The 16,593-nt window shown below is 43.2% G+C and overlaps 1 pseudogene across 1 annotated transcript; it reads left to right on the plus strand.

The window, feature by feature from the left end:
- The first annotated feature begins 538 nt into the window (after window positions 1–538).
- On the plus strand, window positions 539–16,377 carry LOC115893174 (annotated as a pseudogene). Its single transcript, XR_004053111.1, has 4 exons — window positions 539–618; window positions 1,405–1,478; window positions 9,150–9,998; window positions 16,211–16,377. The product of XR_004053111.1 is annotated as an S-formylglutathione hydrolase-like (transcript).
- The last annotated feature ends 216 nt before the right edge of the window (window positions 16,378–16,593 follow it).

Genomic DNA, 16,593 nt, shown 5'->3' on the forward strand with positions numbered 1-16,593 from the left:
GGAAGACATTCTGGAAGATGGGCTATGAACAAGGCATTGAAAAGCACAAAGAAAAATGGTGGAGGAATAGGTAGGGTTAGGGGGAACCAATGTTTCCTTAGTGCTTTGTTGAGTGAATAAGCAAGTAAGCAATGAATGCATGAGTACAAGGTGATATGAAATCACTCGGGTGAAAGTTCCCTTTGATAGAATCAGTCACCAAGGGACAGGTTCTCCAAAGATGAATAAGCCACAAAAATGCATGGTTTATATTTGAAACTCTGATGGTTGATAGCATATGAAGGAAAAAAAGTTATTATTGCTGCTGTCACATGAGAAGAGAAGGTTTCCTTGGGGCTAACTGAAATTGAATGCAGTCACTAGACTGGGTATCTGAAGTCAGCAGGAGGGGTTGGCTGACTGAGGTGTCCCCTGGGAATTTTCTATATCCTCATTTGAAAATAAGAGCTCTCTTCCTGTCATGTGAAATAACCCCAGAAAATTTCCTGGGCACTTAGCAGATTAGCTGTGAGCAAAATTCAGGCAGAAAATAGAGGCGATGGGTCAGCTGTTCAATGCAGGGAGTGGAATTGAATTTAATTCAGCAGAAAATAATGTTCTGGGTGAAAAGCCCACGCAGTTGGACTCCCAAGACTGAAGGAGAGTTAGTAACCTTGGTGGCCTGGCTGTCCAATAAAGACAGGTTGGTTCCCTCTCTCCAAAGGCAGCGAGCTGCAGGAGAGAACAGAAGGGAGGAGAAGCAAGCTCATTAGTGTCTGGTGGGAGGTGACTGTTTTCTCTGAGGGGCATAGCCTTGTGCCTTGAGGCACACAGAAGCCAACTTGCAGTCTGGTTTTCATGATTTGGGGATAGTCATGGAACCCTTTGGAGGTGCCCTTACTCAAGCGTCTGCTGCCATTTTTTAAAGATAAGGCAAGGCACAGTAATTTTCCAGAAAATCAGAAACCTGGTCAGCTCCTCTTTCCCTACCTAGATTCTGAATGGTTTAGGGACTAAGACAAAGGAGAAGCAGATAGAAGCTAAATGTCACTTTAGTACCAATAGAAGTCAGTATGGAGGGCATGGCTTTAGGTCTGTGAGTGTGCCCAGAATTAGGCACAGTCATCCCTTCCCCCAGCCCCTGACAACTGACAATGCTTGAAAAGGCAGGCCCAACCTCCCCATGCTGGACAGACCCTGCCCCAGGAGGAGCAGCAGAAATCAACCTCTCCTAGGGCAGCTCATTCCCTAGAGAGCAGAAGGAGAAGCTGAGATAAACAGGCCAATTGTTCTCACATTTGTCAATCTGTCCCTGGACAGGAAAAGAGGCCAGAAATGTGATAGCCAGCGGAGTGGCTATCTCTAGGGAAACAATACTCTCCTCTAGTATCCAGCTTAACCAAGTGCTTTTCCTGATTCATTCAGGAACTACACTCAGAGGACCCAGCGGGTAGCAGCTCCCCCGACTCCTCCCATGCCCCACCCGGAGTTAACCTACTGTGAGTTTTGAAATCAACTGGCTTCTCTAGGACTTTAGGGCAAGAAAGGCAGCTGCTATTCCAGTTTACAGAAAAAGGCATCCAAGAGTGTTTTGGAGGTTGAGACTATTCAATTCAGTGACCTGCTCTGAGATCTACTGGACGAATTTTGGTTTCTGGATACTAGGAAATTGGCAATAAACTGGTATTCAGGATTGGTCTCATAATTTGCAGGGCCCAGGGTAAAAGGAAAATTATTAAGAACATTGAACAAAGGTCAGGACCCTATAAATATGGGGTCCTATGTCACTGCACAGCTTGTGTGCCGTGAAGCCAGCCCACTCTGTGCTTAAGGATATTGCTTACGTCTTTGTATTTTTTCTTCTGTATTTATTCTCCAGTTGGGAGCGTCTCTCTCTCTCTCTCTCTCTCTCTCTCCCCCTCCCCACCCCCGCCCGCCCCCGCCCCCAATTCACCCTTGTGCTGGTAGTATGTGAGTATAGAGTGTACTCTAGAGGAGGAGTAAAGAGTTCGAGTTGCTGTACATTCTCGCCAACATTGGTTTTGTGATTTTTTTAAATTAAAAAACAAATTTAGTCATTCTGGTTGGTGAATCTTATAAACGTTGATTTAGAAAAATAAGTCTACTTCAGAAAATATTGAAAGGTTCTTAGACATAAAACCATGCCTCCTATCTTAGCTTCTGTCTCTACAGTGGCCTTACTCAATTGCACTGTATTTCTCCATGTCATGGCAAATAGAGCCATGGCAAATTCTGTTGGGAAAGAAGAACCCTTCAGACTAGAAGAGTCAGGGAAGACTTTATGGAAGTGAAGGAATTTGAGTTAGATTTTGAAGAACTTGGAAAAGGTAGGGAGGAGGGGAAGGGAATTCCCGGGAAGATTAGGTAGCAGCATCAAGTCAAGCTATTCTGGCTGTAGAGAGGATTCTAGGGGGAGAAGGATGGTGGGGCTGAAGGTAGCAGGTGATTCCTTGTGGCTGAGAAGCTTGGCTGCCACCACTGGTTTGCACATATCTTTTCTAGGGGGATAGGAAAATTAATCTGGCCAAGTTCTATTGAAAGGAACAAAAGAGGGAAAGGCTGGAAGCTGGAGACAGAATGGAGGGATGATGGAGGGCCTACATTAGTGTTAAGAGCAGCATCAGAAGACCAAGAAACTTACACTTGTTTGGAAGGATGATCTGACAGTCCTTGGCCACATTCCTTGTTCTCAGGCTATCACCATGGGCTTTGGTGGGATGCCTGGTTGGACTGCTCATGGTGACACATGTGCCATGTCAGTGTTTGGCCCTTCCCTCTCCACGAAACACCAATATAAAGATACACACAGTAGGTGCTACTCATGAAATCATTGTGTAAGTCAGCAGTCCCCAACCATTTTGGCACCAGGGACTGGTTTTGTGGGAGACAATTTTTCCACAGATGGCAGGTGAGGGGCGGGGATAGTTTCAGGATAAAACTGTTCCACCTCAGATGATCAGGCATTAGATTCTCATAAGGAGCATGCAGCCTAGATCCCTCTTACATGCAGTTCATGATAGGGTTTGAGCTTCTATATGAATCTAATGCTGTCATGGTCTGACAGGAGATGGAGCTCAGGTGGTGATGCTTGCTTGTCTGCTGCTCATCTCCTGCTGTGCAGCCCAGTTTCTAACGGCAATGGACCAGCACCAGTCCACAGCCTGGGGTTGGGGACCCATGGTCTAAGTCACTAGCAGAGTGTGGCAGTGTCTGTTAGGCCTGAATATAAAAGAATATTACAGGATTAAAGTGCTTTAGTGCCCTTCAGCTGATTTCATGTCTGTTTAGTGTCCTTCAGCTGATTTCATGTGTGTTCAAGATGGAAAGTTTGTTTCTTTTCCTTTCTCTCTCCCTTCCCTTCCCTTCCCTTCCCTTCCCTTCCCTTCCCTTCCCTTCCCTTCCCTCCCCTCCCCTCCCCTCCCCTCCCCTCCCCTCCCCTGCCCTGCCCTGCCCTTTCCCTCTTTCTTTTCTAGTAAGGATATAGAGCTTATTTTGATATTCTAGAGCCCCACAATATATTGACAGTATGGCATGTTTGCAGCTACTGCCTGATACAGGATATTTTATACAGTTCTTTCTTCATGGTTGCAAGTGATCTCTTCCTTCTTCCTTTCTTGAAAAATGGCAAGTTACCATATTGATTTGTTTCTCATTTTAATACATGTATATTATCCTGTGTGTATATGAAGTTGACTGTCTTGCTAGTGAGACACATGTGGTTCTTTTAAATATATTTATTTTTAAATTTCCATTCTGTCTCAACCCCAAATGCCCATTTTAGGATGTAGGAGACATGTACCTAAATCTCTTTTGTGTCCAGAAGATATGAAAACATGTGTAGAACCAACTTAACAATGGTTTGTGCTGAAGGGAGGTGGCAATGGCAGAGGACTGAGCAGGGGTCTCCCACCTTTGCTGTGAGAAGCCAGACAGTGGTGGTTAATGTGTGTGGTTGGGTGTGCATGTGAGCATCTTTAAGAAAGTCTGTGTAGGCTGAGTGGGGGAGCAGTGTGCTGAAGGCAGGCTCCACCTGGTCAGTGAACAGGAGGGGGAGTCCATTTCTAGACTGAGATTTCACGCCCTTTTCTCCAGAAATATTTGGGAGCCTCCAGACAAATCACCAGCACTCACAGGCCTTGGTTCCCAACTGTCTAGTATGAGGTTGTGGCCAGTCATCCCATTTTCCTCTCTGCCATATCATGAGCATCACACATATGTGAGACGTCTGTGCGATATGAAGAATTTTTGTTTTTGACCAAACACTCCAGAAACCCTTCAGACATTTCCCATGAGACATTTAGACTCAGAGCATTTGGCTTTGAATAATTAGACAGGAAAATGGTATTTATTACCAGTTCTCATTTAGGCCAAGTTTGCTTATCCTGTTTGTCTAAAATAAGAGCCAACAATCTGGAGTGGTTTTGATTGGATCTAAATATTTCTCCACATTTGAATGAGCTCCAACGGCCTGTTCCAGCACTGGGGCCAGAACACCTGCGTGTTCCGGAGGAGACCAAGCTCGTCTATGTGTGCAATGGCTTTGTCCTGGCTAGAGATTGCCAATGGGGCCCTGGTCCCCACCCCACTGACTGTAGCCATTCAGCTGCCTCCTGCTGCTCTGAGCACTTGGTGGGGGCCAAGCCCAGAAATTAAATCGCCATGAGAATCCAGCTTCTGCCTCTAGCAACTCAGGCTACTCTGTCTATCTGAACTCTGGGAAGCTGGCTTTTTCTCACGCATGGTTAACACTTTGAGAGAAAAAGAATAATTGTAGCTAATATTTACTGAGAACACGTTAGGCTCCCAGGCACTGTTCTAAGCACAGTCCTTATGTTACTCGCTTAATCCTCAAAACCCTTGAGGTAGGTACTGTTACTATTCCCATTTTACGGATAAGGAAGTGGAGGTGTGGAGAGGCTAAAAAACTTAAGTTCATTCTACCAGTAAGTAATAACAGGGGTGATAATGATATAACACTAGTGACATAACAACCAGGATGATCCAGGCACCAGCCAACAGAGGTAATGCTGTGACCAGTCAGAGCAGATGCTGCCTGTGAACACAGCTGGCTTGGCTCTGCAGGTACTGCTGGCTGAGCCCACCTGAGGTGGGGATCTGAGCCCAGGCAGTTGGGCTGCACAGTCCACATTCTTACCACATCTCATCCTTGTCTCTGCTTCCCTGTGGGCCTAGCCCTCAGTAGGTGCTCAAGAAATAGTATCCTAAACTAAGTCCTATGTTGTCTAACTCCTCTGTTGTGGGGTGTTCCTGAATTTTCTGTCTCCTGCCCAGAGCCTAGTTGTGCTCTCCTGGCACCACTCATGAGTGGCTTTCTAGTCTCTGCTCCAGGGGGAACCCCTTATCTCCCTCTCTCTTCGGTATCTAATGAACACTCACCTTCTTCCACCCTCTCTCCTAAACAGCCTGTTACTCTGTGTGTCAGCACACTCAACCCCTCTTCCTTGCTCCTCGGACAGCATGTGATGGGGTTCCTGAAGGCATGTCATGTCTGTGGTTCTCAGGAGGTGGCCCAGGCTGGTCCCAGAGAAGTGGGCAGGAAGGGTAAGCCTACACCAAGGTTGAATGACTGGCCCCAGTAGGTTCTTCAAAGTCCCATTCTTCTTTGGCAGAGAGAAATAGCATTTCTAGAGTAGAATTCCTCCATAGTTTAAATACTGATACTGAGTCTCTGATTCAGTAGGTCTGGAGTGGAGCCTGAGAATCTGCATTTCAAACCGCTCAACACCACATGCAATTGCCAAGACTTGGTGCTTGCACTCTCTGAAGCCATGGCCTGAGTGCTACACTGGCCCCTTTCAGACATGACTGGAGCAACTGGGATGCAGGGCACCAGATCCTGGGCTGCACACAGCACAGGGACCCTGGGCCTGGCCCATGAAACCACTTTTTCCTCCTAGACCTCCAGGCCTGTGACGGGAGGGGCTACTGTGGAGACCTCTGACATGCCCTGGAGACATTTCCCCATTGTTTTGGGGATTAACATTCGGCTCCTTGTTACTATGCAAATTTCTGCAGCCAGCTTGAATTTCTCCTCAGAAAATGGATTTTTCTTTTCTATTGCATAGCTAGGCTGCAAATTTCCAAACTTTTGTGCTCTGTATCCCTTTTAAAACTGAATGCCTTTAACAGCACCAAAGTCACTTCTTGAAAGTTTTGCTGCTTAGAAATTTCTTCTGCCAGATACCTAAATCATTTCTCTCAAGTTCAAAGTGCCACAAACCTCTAGAACAGGGGCAAAATGCTGCCAGTCTCTTTGCTAAAACATAACAAGAGTCACCTTTGCTCCAGTTCCCAAGAAGTTCCTCATCTCCATCTGAGACCACCTCAGCCTGCATTTCATTGTCCATATCATTATCAGCATTTTGATCAAAGCCATTCAACAAGTCTGTAGGGAGTTCCAAACTTCCCCACATTTTCCTGTCTTCTGAGCCCTCCAAACTGTTCCAACCTCTGCCTGTTACCCAGTTCCAGAGCCGATTCCACATTTTCAATTATCTTCTCAGCAGCGCCCCACTCTACTGGTACCAATTTACTATAGTAGTCTGTTCTCATGCTGCTGATAAAGACATACCAAGACTGAGCAATTTACAAAAGAAAGAGGCTTATTGGACTTCCAGTTCCACATGACTGGGGAGGCCTCACAATCATGGTGGAAGGTGAAAGGCACATCTCATGGTGGCAAACAAGAGAAGAGAGCTTGTGCAGGGAAACTCCCAGTTTTAAAACCATCAGATCTCATGAGACTTGTTCACTATCATGAGAACAGTGCAGGAAAGACCCACCCCCATAATTCAATCATTTCCCACTGCGTTCCTCCCAGGACACACGGGAATTGTTGAGTTACAATTCAAGGCGAGCTTTGGGTGGGGACACAGCCAAACCATATCAATTAGGAAGGGAGTGCAGCACAATAGATAACATAATCTGACTCTGGAGTCCTCAGACCTGAGTACAGGTTCTAGCATTGCCATTTATTAATGTGTAGCCTTGAACAGGAGCTACTTAACCTAGGTTATTCTCAGTTTTCTCATCTGCAAAATGGGCACAACAGCATCATCCTGATATGTTGTGGTATTAAATAAGATGAACACATATAAAGCTCCCGCTGCAGTGCCTGGTACAGAATAGGTGATCAGGTATTGGTATGTATGAGTGAAAGAAACCATGTGCCAGACCCATGGGTTGGAGGATGAGATCGGCACAGAAAGAGGAGTCCCGGGGCCCTTATCTTTCAGGGTTTTGGGCAATGTTATCTTTTAGCCTGCAATATCGAACTGGGATAAAGCAAGAGACTCTTGAGGGTAGAAGATGGAGCTGGAGAGAGTGGAATGAGATCAGAAGGCAGATATAGGGATGCTTCACTGCCTGTTTGGTCTTTGTTTCCATTTCTGGTTTTTATTAATGTGTGAATTCACAGTCTGTCATCTTTCACACATACCCCTTTTGTCTGCATCCATCAGCTGATCTTAGTCTTGCTAAGGGTAGAGGCAATCACAGTTAAACTTGAAAAGGCCTGTGCAGAAAACCATGACATCATGGATCTGTGTTTAATAGATGTTTGGGAATGGGAATGAGATTGTTGTTTATTATGTGCACATGATACATCCGAGCTATTAAAAAACACTCCTTGTTCAGTCCTCCTCTAAGCTGTACTTGGCTTTTGTGTTGGCTAAGCTCCCATTTGTGTTATGGAAAGATACACTGCATGATGTGGTAGACATTACAAGTTCCCACATTATGAGTATCATATCCAGTTCTTTTCCCATTCCATGCCTATGTAAGACAGGACCCCTTTGCACGTGGACAGGTCCATGTGCCTGGTTTTGGTCATCTGTGAGCAGAGGCAGTACAAAGCCCACACCCCTCTCTGTGTCTTTCCTTGGGCATGTGATCATGGAGGAGGCTTTGGTATAGGGACAGAGCTGCAAGATTAAAGCAACTGGGAGCCCTGAGCCACAACTCAAGATGCCTTGAGGAAGCACCTGGCTTGCTCAAAAATCCTCTGTTGCATTAAGCCACTGAATTTGGGGGTTGTTACTGTAAGATAACCTGACTTGTTCTAATATACAAATCAATGAGAAGACACTACAAGTCTTTTTACACTTTTTCCATCATCGGTAGGTTATATATGGCATTAAAAACCCACGTTTTTAGTATAGTGGTTGAGACTAAACAGTTAATAATTTTCTTGATAATTATATTTCTGGCCTAGAGTTCCCTTCCCTCTGCTATTATTGGTTATGTTGGAGCCAAACTCTTATTTGGAGTTCCCAAATAAGATATAACTTTCCAAATTTAATTTTTTAAATTAGTATACTTTTTATAATATATTTCTATTAATCCAAATTTATTTACACTATAGTTTAAATAATTAAACCCATAATTGTTAGTAATATGTAATAAGTTAGGATTTCAGGAACATATCTCTATGAAATCTAATCATATCCATTGTGGAGTAATCATAGTAGTCAAGACTCTTGTAGCTACAGAAACCCAATGACAGAAACCCAATCTAACACAAACTAAAGTTAAAAAAAAAAGTTAAATTTTTAAAGTTTGAATTTATTGTTTATCACAATCAAACTCTAGGGCTGATGTTCATCTAAGGCAAGAGGAGAGTCAAGGTAAGGGCTTGTTGGGGTCCTTGCTGCTTCATCTCTTGCCTCTGGTTCTCTCTATAGTGGAAGAGTTTCTCATCTTTTCAGCTCAGCATTTCTTCTTGGTGGAGGAATATGGCTGCCGTCCACTCCATAAGCCTTTAGTTCCTACGCTTGGGTCTTCACAGTCAGAGAAGAAAAGAGCTTTCTTCTCCCAAATCTAGTCTGAAAACTCCTGGGAAGAAGGCTTTCCTGGCTTCTCCCCCATTAGATCAATCCCTTCGCTATCATTGACCAGAGTATTTTAGGAACACACCTTTTGTTACCAGGGGAGGGGAAGAAAGGAGGCAGTACAGACTGAAAATCTGGGGATGGGCACTGTGGCTCACGCCTGTAATCCCAGTGATTTGGGAGACCAAGGCAGGAGGATCATTTGAGCACCAGAGTTTGAGACCAGCCTGGTCGATATGGCAAAACCCTGTTGCTAAAAAACAAAAATCAAAGAAAACAAACAAAACACCTAAAAATTAGATATTTTCACTTTTACTTCGGGCCGTTTCTTCTGGTCACTCTGCCGCAGGAGAATCATCTACCATTTGGTACAAGCAAAAAGCAATCAGCAATTGGACAGGAGAAGAATGGCACTGACGCAGATTTCCAGCAACAAGTGCTTTGGGGGATTGCAGAAAGTTTTTGAACATGACAGTGTTGAACTGAACTGCAAAATGAAATTTGCTGTCTACTTACCACCAAAGGCAGAATCGGAAAAGTGCCCTGCACTGTATTGGCTCTCAGGTTTAACTTGCACAGAACAAAATTTTATATCAAAATCTGGTTATCATCAAGCCGCTTCAGAACATGGTCTTGTTGTCATTGCTCCAGATACCAGCCCTTGTGGCTACAATAGTAAAGGAGAAGATGAGAGCTGGGACTTTGGTACTGGTGCTGGATTTTATGTTGATACCACTGAAGATCCTTGGAAAACCAACTACAGAATGTACTCTTATGTCATGGAGGAACTTCCCCAACTCATAAATGCCAATTTTCCAGTGGATCCCCAAAGGATGTCTATTTTTGGCCACTCCATGGGAGACCATGGAGCTCTGATCTGTGCTTTGAAAAATCCTGGAAAATACAAATCTGTGTCAGCATTTGCTCCAATTTGCAACCCTGTACTCAGTCCCTGGGGCAAAAAAGCCTTTAGTGGATATTTGGGAACAGATCAAAGTAAATGGAAGGCTTATGATGCTACCCGTCTTGTGAAATCCTATCCAGGATCTCAGCTGGACATACTAATTGATCAAGGAAAAGATGACCAGTTTCTTTTAGATGGACAGTTACTCCCTGATAACTTCATAGCTGCCTGTACAGAAAAGAAAATCCCCATTGTTTTTCTTTATTATTATTATTATTATTATTATTATTATACTTTAAGTTCTAGGGTACATGTGCATAACGTGCAGGTTTGTTACATATGTATACTTGTGCCATGTTGGTGTGCTGCACCCATCAACTCGTCAGCACCCATCAACTCGTCATTTACATCAAGTATAACTCCCAATGCAATCCCTTACCCCCTCCCCCTCCCCGTGATAGGCCCCGGTGTGTGATGTTCCCCTTTCCATGTCCAAGTGATCTCATTGTTCAGTTCCCACCTATGAGTGAGAACATGCGGTGTTTGGTTCTCTCTTCTTGTGATAGTTTGCTAAGAATGATGGTTTCCAGCTGCATCCATGTCCCTACAAAGGACACAAACTCATCCTTTTTTATGGCTGCATAGTATTCCATGATGTATATGTGCCACATTTTCTTAATCCAGTCTGTCACTGATGGACATTTGGGTTGATTCCAAGTCTTTGCTATTGTGAATAGTGCCGCAATAAACATACATGTGCATGTGTCTTTATAGCAGCATGATTTATAATCCTTTGGGTATATACCCGGTAATGGGATGGCTGGGTCATATGGTACATCTAGTTCTAGATCCTTGAGGAATCGCCATACTGTTTTCCATAGTGGTTGAACTAGTTTACAATCCCACCAACAGTGTAAAAGTGTTTCTATTTCTCCACATCCTCTCCAGCACCTGTTGTTTCCTGACTTTTTTATGATTGCCATTCTAACTGGTGTGAGATGGTATCTCATTGTGGTTTTGATTTGCATTTCTCTGATGGCCAGTGATGGTGAGCATTTTTTCATGTGTCTGTTGGCTGTATGAATGTCTTCTTTTGAGAAATGTCTGTTCATATCCTTTGCCCACTTTTTGATGGGGTTGTTTGTTTTTTTCTTGTAAATTTGTTTGAGTTCTTTGTAGGTTCTGGATATTAGCCCTTTGTCAGATGAGTAGATTGCAAAACTTTTCTCCCATTCTGTAGGTTGCCTGTTCACTCTGATGGTAGTTTCTTTTGCTGTGCAGAAGCTCTTTAGTTTAATGAGATCCCATTTGTCAATTTTTGCTTTTGCTGCCGTTGCTTTTGGTGTTTTAGACATGAAGTCTTTGCCCATGCCTATGTCCTGAATGGTACTACCTAGGTTTTCTTCTAGGGTTTTTATGGTACTAGGTCTAACATTTAAGTCTCTAATCCATCTTGAATTAATTTTCATATAAGGAGTAAGGAAAGGATCCAGTTTCAGCTTTCTACTTATGGCTAGCCAATTTTCCCAGCACCATTTATTAAATAGGGAATCCTTTCCCCATTTCTTGTTTCTCTCAGGTTTGTCAAAGATCAGATGGCTGTAGATGTGTGGTATTATTTCTGAGGACTCTGTTCTGTTCCATTGGTCTGTATCTCTGTTTTGGTACCAGTATCATGCTGTTTTGGTTACTGTAGCCTTGTAGTATAGTTTGAAGTCAGATAGCATGATGCCTCCAGCTTTGTTCTTTTGACTTAGGATTGTCTTGGCAATGCGGGCTCTTTTTTGGTTCCATATGAACTTTAAAGCAGGTTTTTCCAGTTCTGTGAAGAAACTCATTGGTAGCTTGATGGGGATGGCATTGAATCTATACGTAACCTTGGGCAGTATGGCCATTTTCATGATATTGATTCTTCCTATCCATGAGCATGGTATGTTCTTCCATTTGTTTGTGTCCTCTTTTATTTCACTGAGCAGTGGTTTGTAGTTCTCCTTGAAGAGGTCCTTTACATCCCTTGTAAGTTGGATTCCTAGGTATTTTATTCTCTTTGAAGCAATTGTGAATGGAAGTTCATTCATTATTTGGCTCTCTGTTTGTCTGTTTCTGGTGTATAAGAATGCTTGTGATTTTTGCACATTAATTTTGTATCCTGAGACTTTGCTGAAGTTGCTTATCAGCTTAAGTAGATTTTGGGCTGAGACAATGGGGTTTTCTAAATATACAATCATGTCATCTGCAAACAGGGACAATTTGACTTCTTCTTTTCCTAACTGAATACCCTTGATTTCTTTCTCTTGCCTGATTGCCCTAGCCAGAACTTCCAAGACTATGTTGAATAGGAGTGGTGAGAGAGGGCATCCCTGTCTTGTGCCAGTTTTCAAAGGGAATGCTTCCAGTTTTGCCCATTCAGTATCATATTGGCTGTGGGTTTGTCATAAATAGCTCTTTTTATTTTGAGGTACGTTCCATCAATACCGAATTTATTGAGCGTTTTTAGCATGAAGGGCTGTTGAATTTTGTCAAAAGCCTTTTCTGCATCTATTGGGATAATCATGTGGTTCTTGTCTTTGGTTCTGTTTATATGCTGGATTACGTTTATTGATTTACAAATGTTGAACCAGCCTTGCATCCCAGGGATGAAGCCCACTTGATCATGGTGGATAAGCTTTTTGATGTGCTGCTGAATCCGGTTTGCCAGTATTTTATTGAGGATTTTTGCATCGATGTTCATCAGGGATATTGGTCTAAAATTTTCTTTTTTTGTTGTGTCTCTGCCAGGCTTTGGTATCAGGATGATGTTGGCCTCATAAAATGAGTTAGGGAGGATTCCCTCTTTTTCTATAGATTGGAATAGTTTCAGAAGGAATGGTACCAGCTCCTCCTTGTACCTCTGGTAGAATTCAGCTGTGAATCCATCTGGTCCTGGACTTTTTTTTGGTTGGTAGGCTATCAATTATTGCCTCAACTTCAGAGCCTGCTATTGGTCTATTCAGGGATTCAACTTCTTCCTGGTTTAGTCTTGGAAGAGTGTAAGTGTCCAGGAAATTATCCATTTCTTCTAGATTTTCTAGTTGATTTGCATAGAGGTGTTTATAGTATTCTCTTATGGTAGTTTGTATTTCTGTGGGGTCGGTGGTGATATCCCCCTTATCATTTTTTATTGTGTCTATTTGATTCTTCTCTCTTTTCTTCTTTATTAGTCTTGCTAGCGGTCTGTCAATTTTGTTGATCTTTTCAAAAAACCAACTCCTGGATTCATTGATTTTTTTGGAGGGGTTTTTGTGTCTCTATCTCCTTCAGTTCTGCTCTGATCTTAGTTATTTCTTGCCTTCTGCTAGGTTTTGAATGTGTTTGCTCTTGCTTCTCTAGTTCTTTTAATTGTGATGTTAGAGTGTCCATTTTAGATCTTTCCTGCTTTCTCTTGTGGGCATTTAGTGCTATACATTTCCCTCTACACACTGCTTTAAATGTGTCCCAGAGATTCTGGTATGCTGTATCTTTGTTCTCATTGGTTTCAAAGAACATCTTTATTTCTGCCTTCATTTCGTTATGTACCCAGTAGTCATTCAGGAGCAGGTTGTTCAGTTTCCATGTATTTGAGTGGTTTTGATTGAGTTTCTTAGTCCTGAGTTCTAGTTTGATTGCACTGTGGTCTGAGAGACAGTTTGTTATAATTTCTGTTCTTGTACATTTGCTGAGGAGTGCTTTACTTCCAATTATGTGGTCAATTTTGGAATAAGTGCGATGTGGTGCTGAGAAGAATGTATATTCTGTTGATTTGGGGTGGAGAGTTCTATAGATATCTATTAGGTCTGCTTGCTGCAAAGCTGAGTTCAATTCCTGGATATCCTTGTTAACTTTCTGTCTCGTTGATCTGTCTAATGTTGACAGTGGGGTGTTGAAGTCTCCCATTATTATTGTATGGGAGTCTAAGTCTCTTTGTAAGTCTCTAAGGACTTGCTTTATGAATCTGGGTGCTCCTGTATTGGGTGCATATATATTTAGGACAGTTAGCTCTTCCTGTTGAATTGATCCCTTTACCATTATGTAATGGCCTTCTTTGTCTCTTTTGATCTTTGATGGTTTAAAGTCTGTTTTATCAGAGACTAGTATTGCAACCCCTGCTTTTTTTTTGTTCTCCATTTGTTTGGTAGATCTTCCTCCATCCCTTTATTTTGAGCCTATGTATGTCTCTGCATGTGAGATGGGTCTCCTGAACACAGCAGACTGATGGGTCTTGACTCTTTATCCAGTTTGCCCATCTGTGTCTTTTAAGTGGACCATTTAGTCCATTTACAGTTAAGGTTAATATTGTTATGTGTGAACTTGATCCTGCCATTATGGCAATAACTGGTTATTTTGCTCGTTAGTTGATGCAGTTTCTTCCTAGCCTCGATAGTCTTTACATTTTGGCAAGTTTTTGCAATGGCTGGTAGTGGTTGTTCCTTTCCATGTTTAGTGCTTCCTTCAGGGTCTCTTGTAAGGCAGGCCTGGTGGTGACAAAATCTCTAAGCATTTGCTTATCTGTAAAGAATTTTATTTCTCCGTCACTTATGAAACTTAGTTTGGCTGGATATGAAATTCTGGGTTTAAAATTCTTTTCTTTAAGAACATTGAATATTGGCCCCCACTCTCTTCTGGCTTGTAGAGTTTCTGCCGAGAGATCTGCTGTTAGTCTGATGGGCTTCCCTTTGTGGGTAATCTGACCTTTCTCTCTGACTGCTCTTAAGATTTTTTCCTTCATTTCAACTTTGGTGAATCTGGCAATTATGTGTCTTGGAGTTGCTCTTCTCAAGGAGTATCTTTGTGGCATTCTCTGTATTTCCTGAATTTGAATGTTGGCCTGCCCTACTAGGTTGGGGAAGTTCTCCTGGATGATATCCTGAAGAGTGTTTTCCAAGTTGGTTCCATTTTCCCCCTCACTTTCAGGCACCCCAATCAGACGTAGATTTGGTCTTTTTACATAATCCCATACTTCTTGCAGGCTTTGTTCATTTCTTTTTCTTCTTTTTTCTTTTGTTTTCTCTTCTCGCTTCATTTCATTCATTTGATCCTCAATCGCTGATACTCTTTCTTCCAGTTGATCGAGTCGGTTACTGAAGCTTGTGCATTTGTCACGTATTTCTCGTGTCATGGTTTTCATCTCTGTCATTTCATTTATGACCTTCTCCGCCTTAATTATTCTAGTTATCAATTCTTCCACTCTTTTTTCAAGATTTTTAGTTTCTTTGCGCTGGGTACGTAATTCCTCCTTTAGCTCTGAGAAGTTTGATGGACTGAAGCCTTCTTCTCTCATCTCGTCAAAGTCATTCTCCGTCCAGCTTTGATCCATTGCTGACGATGAGCTGTCCTCCTTTGCAGGGGGAGATGTGCTCTTATTTTTTGAATTTCCAGCTTTTCTGCCCTGCTTTTTCCCCATCTTTGTGGTTTTATCTGCCTCTGGTCGTTGATGATGGTGACGTACTGATGGGGTTTTGGTGTAGGTGTCCTTCCTATTTGATAGTTTTCCTTCTAATATTCAGGACCCTCAGCTGTAGATCTGTTGGAGATTGCTTGAGGTCCACTCCAGACCCTGTTTGCCTGGGTATCAGCAGCAGAGGCTGCAGGAGATAGAATATTGCTGAACAGCAAGTGTACCTGTCTGATTCTTACTTTGGAAGCTTCCTCTCAGGGGTGTACTCCACCCTGTGAGGTGTGGGGTGTCAGTCTGCCCCTAGTGGGGATGTCTCCCAGTTAGGCTACTCAGGGGTCAGGGACCCACTTGAGCAGGCAGTCTGTCCCTTCTCAGATCTCAACCTCCGTGTTGGGAGATCCACTGCTCTCTTCTAAGCTGTCAGACAGAGTTGTTTGCATCTGCAGAGGTTTTTGCTGCTTTTGTTGTTGTTGTTGTTGTTGTTTAGCTGTGCCCTGTCCCCAGAGGTGGAGTCTACAGAGACAGGCAGGTTTCCTTGAGCTGCTGTGAGCTCCACCCAGTTCCAGCTTCCCAGCGGCTTTGTTTACCTACTTAAACCTCAGCAATGACAGGCACCCCTCCCCCAGCCTCGCTGCTGCCTTGCAGTTAGATCGCAGACTGCTGTGCTAGCAATGAGGGAGGCTCCGTGGGCGTGGGACCCTCCCGGCCAGGTGTGGGATATAATCTCCTGGTGTGCCTGTTTGCTTAAAGCGCAGTATTGGGGTGGGAGTTACCCAATTTTCCAGGTGTTGTGTGTCTCAGTTCCCCTGGCCAGAAAAAGGGATTCCCTTCCCCCTTGCGCTTCCCAGGTGGGGTGATGCCTCGCCCTGCTTCAGCTCTCGCTGGTTGGGCTGCAGCAGCTGACCAGCACCGATTGTCCGGCATTCCCTAGTGAGATGAACCCAGTACGTCAGTTGAAAATGTAGAAATCACCGGTCTTCTGTGTTGCTCGCACTGGGAGTTGGAGACTGGAGCTGTTCCTATTCGGCCATCTTGCTTTGCCCCTCCCCATTGTTTTTCGATTACAAGAGGGTTATGATCATAGCTACTACTTCATTGCAACCTTTATTACTGACCACATCAGACATCATGCTGAATACCTGAATGCATGAAAAACTCCAAATAAGAATCTCTTCAGGATTATAAAAGTAAAATGCAACTGTATTGCTGAGAAAAAAAAAAAATCCAAAATCATTGGATTTTGTAATGCTAAAAGGGCTTTATTATATAGTTGAATCACCTCTGAATAAGCATATAAAACCTAAAACAAAAAAATTAGATATTTTCAAAAATATTATTGGTCACAGAGTGGGGCCAGTATCGCTATTTTGATTTTAGTGTGAACTTAATAACTTTGCCTTCACTGATGATTACGATCTCCTCTGAGG

The sequence above is a fragment of the Rhinopithecus roxellana genome, chromosome 14 (genome assembly GCF_007565055.1).
Source record: "Rhinopithecus roxellana isolate Shanxi Qingling chromosome 14, ASM756505v1, whole genome shotgun sequence".
Lineage (NCBI taxonomy): Eukaryota > Metazoa > Chordata > Mammalia > Primates > Cercopithecidae > Rhinopithecus > Rhinopithecus roxellana.